Genomic DNA, 10,489 nt, shown 5'->3' on the forward strand with positions numbered 1-10,489 from the left:
TATCTATTCCTAATTATAACCTTTACTCTTGATGTGGGCTTAAGAAATAACCAGGACAAAAAAAAATTGTAGATCAATGAAAGTCTTCATATACTGCTAGTAGAAATGGTAACTAGCCGAATCACTGTGATAGTCAACCTGGAAGTTCCTCAAAAATCTGAAAACAGCACTAGCATTTATTTGCTCCAGTGGTACATCTCCTGAGTATTTCCCAAAAGGGAATCTAAGTCAACCTCACAGGGACACTTGTGCAACAATGTGTATTGCTATTTACATTTGCTAACTTAATGACATCAACCCTGATTTTTAACTACAGAGGCATGGATAAAATAAATATGGTTATATGTACACAATGAAGTATTATTTAGCCCTAAAGAAGATTTTTTTTTCTTACAGGAAAATGGGTACAGCTGGAGATAATCATTGTCAGTGAAACAAATCATTCTCAGAAAGATAACATATTATGTTTTCACTCTTTGGTGGTTCCAAGATTTTATACAAATATCTAAAGTAATATATGAATAGGTGACATTAAAACAAAACCAAAACTATCTAGGGGACAAAAGAGAATAGTGGAGAAGGAAGAATGAGAATGGGAGAAGACAGACTAATAAGGGATATGCAGACTATGGAAGCTCACCATATTCTTATATAGAAAGTCTTCTTATGTATCATGTACAATGAACATACAAAATGAAAAATTTAAAAACTAATTATATAGAGAGGCTCCAAGAAGAAGAGGATAAGGAGGAGGAAAAAAATAACAACATAATAAAAACAATAATCACGACTGTAATAATAATCAAAATAGTGAATAACCACCACAAGAAGGTATGACTCTAGAAGATAAGTGAAAGGTCTCTCTGGGTATATCTGTAAGGGAGTCTGCATAATAGAATTAGATGATGAGGGCTCTGATGAAAGGAATAAATGATTCTTTGGTGGATTCATAGTACAGTATGATAGGGTTATTGGAAAGTGATGAGAGGTAGGAGATAGGGTCTACTTGGAGCAAGTAGTTTGAGTGGAGTGAAACGTGTTCAGAGTGCTATGTTTTGTTCTGGCATTTTCTGGTGTCTTTCCTCTCTCTTCTTCCTGTCTACAATGGAGGATCTACCCTGACACAGGGTCCTACTACAACCGGCCTAGAAATACACAGTCTGGTGACTATGAACTAATCTTTCTGAAACTTTGAGTTGAAATAAAGACTTCATCCCTTAGATTGTTCCTGTTTGTTATTTGATGGTAGCTACAAGGAAAGTAATAGACACAGGCAACCATGACAATATGCAACGTTTTCATCCTATATTTCTATAAACTAGGAATAGATCCTCATACACAAAATACACGATTTTATCTATAAGGACATTGACTGGAATATTATGTAGAATAGTTTATACCAGAATCAGGGGATTTATTAAATGATGTATTCCCATAATATGGAGCATTATGCACCATGAAAATAATATAGAGGAAGTTTAGTGCCATTTGAAAAGTTGCATGTTTGAGTATAAAATGTAGAGTTCATAAAAATGTAAAGTGTGTCATGTTTTGCATGCAAATGTATACACAGTGTGCAGTTATATATGTGAGCATGCATGCCTAGGAGAGGAAGACTCTGGTGTTGTACCTCAAATACTAGGACTGCAGTTTCTTGTTAAAACTTCCCTGGATTTTTAAAAAATTCTACAATGCATATATCTGACTTGGTAATCCAAAAAAAAAAAAAATCAAACAACAAACACAGTTTCTATCACAGTACGTGACCCATTTTCATTTTTTCCTATAGATCTTTACTCATGAATAGTAATGTAACCTAGACACTCACAGAAGGCCCTGAGTCTCAAACTCAGTACCTCAAAGCTGTTTCGACTTCTTTTCACAGCTTCAGATGGTTTCTGGGGCCCACTACCACTGTGCTGTCTTTTGGTGTTTTGGTCTATACTCTGCATGCACTTGTTACTTTTTTTTTTTTTTGTAAGTATTAGTCAGCCTGAGCATGCGGTTCAGCCACCTCCTTCAATGCCTACCAATCTCCTCACCAGCAACTGTGGATGATTTCCTTACATGACTGAAGTGTGTGTCCTTTGGGAAGTCCCATGCCCCCCTGCCCCAAAGCAAGAGATCTGACTATTTTTAAGCTCTCTCTTCTCCCAGCTCTCTTCAGGTTCTCTCCCACAGTTATATTTTCTAAGGGCACAAGAGAAGTCTCTCTTTTTCTCTCTCATTATGATTCACATTTATCTCAGCTCTTTCCCCAAAATGTACTCCAGTGATGGTCATTCACTTACCAAGAGGAATGTAGGTCATGGATCTGGAAGGGAGGGAGGGATTTTTTTCCTCCATCTTGTTAGATTGATATACTATATACAGCCTAATGTATATACAGTATTATTTACTCTTTTCACTAATATTAAGAATGACTTAATATCATTACCAGTTTTCTAAATTAGTTCTTTTAAAAAATATTTATTTAAATTTACTTTGTTTGAGGGTGTCAGAATCCCTGGAACTAGAGTTGCAGGTGATTGTGAACAGCAATGTCTGTGCTGGAATTGAACTTAGGTCCTTAGAAAGAATAGCCAGTGTTCTTCACTATCAAGCCATCTCTCCAGGCCCTAAGTTAATTCTTATATTGGAAGAAGAGGTGATGATCTACTTATTAAGATTAATTTTTTTCTAAAAATAGGTACATTTCGTTCATTTCTTTAGCCTCTGCATTCTCTCTGCAGTGGTCTAAATGGCGGAGGTTTTCTTTAGGAAGGAAAGCTAGTGATGCCTGTAACCTATATGAGCAGTGGGCTCAGGGTGTGTCTGTGTTATTTCATAGGAGCTTCAGATGCTTTGGGAACATGAATGTATAAATATGTTCGAAAACTACATGAGTTCATGCAACCTTAACGGGCATTTGGGCAGCTTCCTGGCTCTAGGAGACAACAGCAAGGTGGCATTTCTGGGCATAAAATCAGTGGGGAATTGTACTTTTGAATTCAGCCTCAGGCTAGTTGTGAAATCATTTTAAGATGCATATTCCAGGCCCAGGTAGCCTTGGTGCATCACACCTGTTTCATCAAGGAAGTAGGGGAAAGTAGGAAGAGGTCTAACCATGAGTCAGAAGACTGGGATTTCACACCCTTTGACTGAGCTCACTCTGCTCTCTGCGACTCTTTCCTTACCTGTCAACAGCACCATACTCACGTCCCGTTTCTCCTCTATTTCCTGAAACTATGATTCTTATAATGATGTTGACAGGAACTGTCCTGTGGTGAGGCCACTTCAGGTGACTTAAAGAACAGAGTGGATACTACAGGAATGTTAGCGGGGGTTCAATTTTGTAGCTCAATTTTTTTTAAAAAAATAGTTTTTATCAAATTCTCACTGTCTTGAATAGTATCTCCCAAACCGCTTTCTACCTAGAATCTCTAGAGTGTGATCTTACTGAGAAACAAGGTCTTTCCGGGTGTGATTAGTTAAGATGAGGGTATACTGGATTGGACTGGATTCTCATATCCAGTGACAAATATCCTTGTAAGAAAAGAACACATAGGCCTATACTGGAGAAGGCCTCTGGGAAGACAAAGGCAGAGATTCCATGGACGCAACCAAAGTCAGGATACACCAGTATTTGCGAAAAGCCACAGGAATACAGGAATAGAAAAGAAAGAATCTCTTCTAGAACTTTCAGAGGAAGCATGGCCCTTCCAGCCTTTTATGTTAGACACGACCTTTCAGACATGAGAAAGAACACATTTCTATTATTTCAGCTCACCAATTTTCAGGCAATTTGTTGTGGTAGCTATGTCCTAGGCACCTAATATGTCACTTCTCTTTGCCCTATTGATATGAACACCATGTCCTACAAGAGCTAGATGTGGCTTAAAGTCAGACAGCTTAGAGACTAGAGAAGAAAAAGGATTTTTTTTTTTTTGGTGCGTGCATGTGCATGCACCAGTGTGTGTGTGTGTGTGTGTGTGTGTGTGTGTGTGTGTGTGTGTGTCTGATGGGAGTAGATTTTAGTGAAGGAAAAAGTTGGGTTTGTGTTTTGAGAGAGGAATGACCGACCACAAAGTATTCTTAGGGCTGAGTATGACAGTGTCCTGTATCACTAGAGCAGAGGCAGGGGCTCAAGTTGAAGACTACGGATTTGGAGCATCATGTGTGTCCTTGATAAACTGTTATTTAGCCATCTGAAACTGGGCAAAGACAACATTCGCTAGCTTCCAGATTTTTTTTCTCAGCTGTATCAAGGACAGTATTGCTTATTTCTTCTGTCATGGACGATTCTGTGCTGAGGCCACATGTGAAATGAAGCAGAAAACATCAAATAAATAGTCTAGGACAAAGCCTGCTTCCCCTTTTGAGGCAGCAAAGATGCCACACTGGGAATTCTGTACACAAAAACTTTCACTGCAATCTATTTGGAGTGGATAAGAAACTGCTGCTCGTAATCTAAGTGTGGACATAGAGACCAGTGGTTAGGATTTCATGTTCAGTAGTTGATCTCTATGAACACTGGCTTGTGCTTCTGCAGTATAAACTTGTGACTCTGAACTTTAGCACAGATTGCTTGCACTTTAGGACTCTTTCCCTAGTTTTTTTTTTTTCAAGTGCATATGTATATATTATATACAAAGATTGAAAATCATTGATATATATATCTATATATCATTGATATATATATCTATATATCATTGATATATATATATATATATATATATATATATATATGTATATCTTATGGAAAGTAGAGACATAGTTTTAGTTTCAGTACATAACACCATGAAACACCTGTGTACAGCTGTTCTGACATTAGGTCAAGAGGCTTGTGCGAAGGACTTTCCTGGCTTTGTGATATACTGTCAATACATGCAAGCTGCACAATTAAGATGGCAGTGATGCTGGAGAAGGAGGCATTTATACTTGGCTCCTCAACATATACCTGGCATAGTTTCTGCATAGTTGTAGAAACACTTTGGGACCACATTACCCATAACTGAACCCTTGACTCTTTAATGTATGAAATGCAGATATTAAGAACAACTTTCTCAGAGTTGTTGAGGGCATTACATGTGACATATGCTACCTAGAATATTGCACAAGAGCCAGCTTTCCATAGAAAGCAGCTTTTGGTAAAGTAATCATAACTAAAGGGCCTTAGAAAAGCAAGTGAGTGGCAATGTCTGAGCCACAATATCTTCAGCTACTAATGAGAGTTTGTTGTCTCCTCAGCTACAAATGGGAGTCTAATACCTGCTGAAGGGTGAATGGGTGAACATTGTAACTCCCAGTGTCCTGACAGGACTCAATTCATGTTCTTCTTGATCTGGAACATGCTGAATGTTCCTATTGTTCATCTACTGAGTGCAAGTCCTGCCACTGTTTGACCTAGAAAACCATAGAAGTCAGATGGCATCTCAAAGTGGAGGTCAACAATCTAGTGCTGGTCTGACTCATTGGCTGGGGATGCTTAGCAGGTGAGTTTCTCCAGGGAAATGAGAGCTAACCCTGTTTTGCAATGGTTCCATGGTAATGTGTAGTCCCCGTCTCTAGTGGTGGAGTGAGAGATCACCAAATCCAGGCTTTAAGCAGGAGAAGAAAATCTCCCTGGAAAAACTCTGGACAGTTGGTCCTAGGAAAGATGCCAGAGCTCAGGACCTGGGATGCAACTAGAGAATGGGAGGTGTGTCAGAGACTGGAGAGTTAATCCCTGGGATGCTAGGCTTTTGATCACTCCCTCCCTCCAGTAACCTTCCTCTGGGCTTAAGCCTTAGGCCTTTCTTCTTCCACCCTCTCCTTCCTCCCCTCCTTCTCTTCTTCCTTCCCCTCCCTGTTCTTGATCCCTTAGCTTACTATTTTGTTCATTGTCTATGTGCGTCCCCAAAAAACCAGTCCTGCCACTTAGCCCTTCTATGAGGTTCGGATCACCTCCCCTTTCCTGGGTAGTTACAGGGGCCCATCTGTGGAAATGGACAAAAGGTCTCTGTAAACTCTATCACCCTGTACAACTGTAAAAAAATATTTTTAATATTTTATCCTGTAAGTATTAATGTGACTGGGGCAGGCAATTAGGGCAATTTTGCTTAAACTTTTTGCCTTTAAATTGCCACCAGAGAGCAGGAAGGATGAAAGAGCCAGCTCAGTTCCAACTTTGAGCTGATGTGAAGGTGAAGATAAAATTCTCCCTTCATCTGAGCCTTTTTTTTTAATTGTTGCTGACAGATAAAGAAATAATTTTTCCCTTCCTCTTTGCTTGGAAGCCACAATAATATTTCATCACTAGTGCTTACCCTAAAAAAATAGATTTCCTTTTCATCCTCGCCTGGTGATTTGGTTTGCATTAATGCCTTTCATAACTCATACATTTCGCTATTAAAAATTAATGCTTGGCACTGACATAAACAAATGAAATTTGTATTATTAATGTTTTACACAGGTAAAGCTCTGTAATAACAGATTCATCATAGAAGACTGTTTTAATTAAAAGACTCCCTGGTTCCTTGCACACATCTGGGAGACTGTTTTGGGTGGAGGCAAGAATGGAAAAAAAAAAAAAAAGACAGGTAAAGAGGACCTCATTGAACACTGAGAGACTGAGTAGCTTTGAAGTTCTAGGTATTGGGAATGATGTCACATCCAGGTATTGCTGGTAGAAAACTGGTAGCATGAGACCGAGAACAAAACAGTGAAATAAAGATTTTGTTCTCAGGAAGACAACATGGGGAAGGAAGAGAGATGGTCTATACTCTATCAGCCATAAGGGAAACAGAGAAATACACAGGTTTGGATTGGGAAAACTTGGCAGGTTATGGGTGGGTAGGCAGACAGGCTTTCAGGCTGTCTGCTGATTCACAATGATGCTTGAGTGTAGGATTAGAGGAGGTAAGGTAGTGACCAAGAACTTATGTGCTTGCTGACAGAAGCCTGATATGGCTGTCTCCTGAGAGGCTCTGCCAGAGCCTGATAAATACAGAGGCAGATGCTCTCAGCCAACCATTGACTGAGTGAGGGGTCCCAGATGGAAGAGGTGGATTAGGGACTGAAGGAGCTGAGGGGGTTTGCAACCCCATGGAGGGAGCAACAGTGTCAGTAGGCCAGACCTCCTGGAGCTCCCAGGGACTGTACCACCGACCAAAGAATACACGTGGAGGGACCCATGGCTCCAGCTGCATATGTGACAGAGTATGGCCTTGCTGTACATCAATGGGAGGAGCGGCCCTTGGGCCCAAGGGTGTTCAATGACCCAGTGTAGGGGAATGCCAGGGCAGGAAGGTACAAGTGGGTGGGTATGTGGGAGAGCACCCTCATAGAGGCAGGGGGAACAGGGATGGGATAGGGGGATTCTGAAGGGGAGACATGGAGAGAGGAAAACATTTGAAATGTACATAAAGAAAATATCCATATCTGATTTAGGATAGGTAAAGATCCTTTCCCAATCTGTTGGTGGTTTTTTTGTCTTATTGATGGTGTCTTTTGCCTTGCAGAAGCTTTGCAGTTTCATGAGGTCCCACTTGTCAATTCTCGATCTTACAGCACAAGCCATTACTGTTCTATTCAAGAATTTTTCCCCTGTGCCCATATCTTCAAGGCTTTTCCCCACTTTCTCCTCTATAAGTTTCAGTGTCTCTGGTTTTATGTGAAGTTCCTTGATCCACTTAGACTTGACCTTAGTACAAGGAGATAGGAATGGATCGATTCGCATTCTTCTACATGATAACAACCAGTTGTGCCAGCACCATTTGTTGAAAATGCTGTCTTTCTTCCACTGGATGTTTTTAGCTCCCTTGTCGAAGATCAAGTGACCGTAGGTGTGTGGGTTCATTTCTGGGTCTTCAATTCTATTCCATTGGTCTATTTGTCTGTCACTATACCAGTACCATGCAGTTTTTATCACAATTGCTCTGTAGTAAAGCTTTAGGTCTGGCATGGTGATTCCACCAGAGGTTCTTTTATCCTTGAGAAGAGTTTTTGCTATCCTAGGTTTTTTGTTATTCCAGATGAATTTGCAGATTGCACTTTCTAATTCGTTGAAGAATTGATTTGGAATTTTGATGGGGATTGCATTGAATCTGTAGATTGCTTTTGGCAAGATAGCCATTTTTAAAATGTTGATCCTGCCAATCCATGAGCATGGAAGATCTTTCCATCTTCTGAGATCTTCTAGAATTTCTTTCTTCAGAGACTTGAAGTTCTTATTATACAGATCTTTCACTTCCTTAGTTAGAGTCACGCCAAGATATTTTATATTATTTGTGACTATTGAGAAGGGTGTTGTTTCCCTAATTTCTTTCTCAGCCTGTTTATTCTTTGTGTAGAGAAAGGCCATTGATTTGTTTGAGTTAATTTTATATCCAGCTACTTCACCGAAGCTGTTTATCAGGTTTAGGAGTTCTCTGGTGGAATTTTTAGGGTCACTTATATATACTATCATATCATCTGCAAAAAGTGATATTTTGACTTCATCTTTTCCAATTTGTATCCCTTTGATCTCCTTTTGTTGTCGAATTGCTCTGGCTAGGACTTCAAGTACTATGTTGAATAGGTATGGAGAAAGTGGACAGCCTTGTCTAGTCCCTGATTTTAGAGGGATTGCTTCAAGCTTCTCACCATTTACTTTGATGTTGGCTACTGGTTTGCTGTAGATTGCTTCTATCATGTTTAGGTATGGGCCTTGAATTCCTGATCTTTCCAAAACTTTTATCATGAATGGGTGTTGGATCTTGTCAAATGCTTTTTCTGCATCTAGCGAGATGACCATGTGGTTTTTGTCTTTGAGTTTGTTTATATACTGGATTACGTTGATGGATTTCCGTATATTGAACCATCCCTGCATCCCTGGGATGAAACCTACTTGGTCAGGATGGATGATTGTTTTGATGTGTTCTTGGATTCGGTTAGCAAGAACTTTATTGAGTATTTTTGCATCAATATTCATAAGGGATATTGGTCTGAAGTTTTCTATCTTTGTTGGGTCTTTTTGTGGTTTAGGTATCAGAGTAATTGTGGCTTCATAGAATGAGTTGGGTAGAGTACCTTCTGTTTCTATTTTGTGGAATAGTTTGTGAAGAACTGGGATTAGATCTTCTTTGAAGGTCTGATAGAACTCTGCACTAAACCCATCTGGTCCTGGGCTTTTTTTGGTTGGGAGACTATTAATGACTGCTTCTATTTCTTTGGGGGATATAGGGTTGTTTAGATCATTAACCTGATCTTGGTTCAACTTTGGTACCTGGTATCTGTCTAGGAACTTCTCCATTTCATCCAGGTTCTCCAGTTTTGTTGAGTATAGCCTTTGGTAGAAGGATCTGATGGTGTTTTGGATGTCTTCAGGATCTGTTGTTATGTCTCCTTTTTCATTTCTGATTTTGTTAATTAGAATACTTTCCCTGTGCCCTCTAGTTAGTCTGGCTAAGGGTTTATCTATCTTGTTGATTTTCTCAAAGAACCAGCTCCTTGATTGGTTGATTCTTTGAATAGTTCTTCTTGTTTCCACTTGATTGATTTCGCCCCTGAGTTTGATTATTTCCTGCCGTCTACTCCTCTTGGGTGAATTTGCTTCCTTTTGTTCTAGTGCTTTTAGGTGTGTTGTCAAGCTGCTAATGTGTGCTCTTTCTAGTTTCTTTTTGGAGGCACTCAGAGCTATGAGTTTTCCTCTTAGAAATGCTTTCATTGCGTCCCATAAGTTTGGGTATGTTGTGGCTTCATTTTCATTGAACTCTAAAGGAACTCAAGAAGGTGGACTCCAGAAAGTCAAATAACCCCATTAAAAAATGGGGCTCAGAATTGAACAAAGAATTCTCACCTGAAGAATACCAAATGGCAGAGAAGCACCTGAAAAAATGTTCAACATCCTTAATCATCAGGGAAATGCAAATCAAAACAACCCTGAGATTCCACCTCACACCAGTCAGAATGGCTAAGATCAAAAATTCAGGTGACAGCAGATGCTGGCGGGGATGTGGAGAAAGAGGAACACTCCTCCATTGTTGGTGGGATTGCAAGCTTGTACAACCACTCTGGAAATCAGTCTGGCGGTTCCTCAGAAAATTGGACATAGTACTACCGGAGGATCCAGCAATACCTCTTCTGGGCATATATCCAGAAGATATCCCAACCGGTAAGAAGGACACATGCTCCACTATGTTCATAGCAGCCCTATTTATAATAGCCAGAAGCTGGAAAGAACCCAGATGTCCCTCAACAGAGGAATGGATACAGAAATTATGGTACATTTACACAATGGAGTACTACTCAGCTATTAAAAAGAATGAATTTATGAAATTCCTAGCCAAATGGATGGACCTGGAGGGCATCATCTTGAGTGAGGTAACACAATCACAAAGGAACTCACACAATATGTATTCACTGATAAGTGGATATTAGCCCAAAACTTAGGATACCCAAGATATAAGATACAATTTGCTAAACGCATGAAACTCAAGAAGAATGAAGACCAAAATGTGGACACTGTGCCCCTTCTTAGAATTGGGAA

Source organism: Mus caroli, unplaced genomic scaffold, assembly GCF_978045245.1.
Source record: "Mus caroli unplaced genomic scaffold, Mus_caroli_1 scaffold_6, whole genome shotgun sequence".
NCBI lineage: Eukaryota > Metazoa > Chordata > Mammalia > Rodentia > Muridae > Mus > Mus caroli.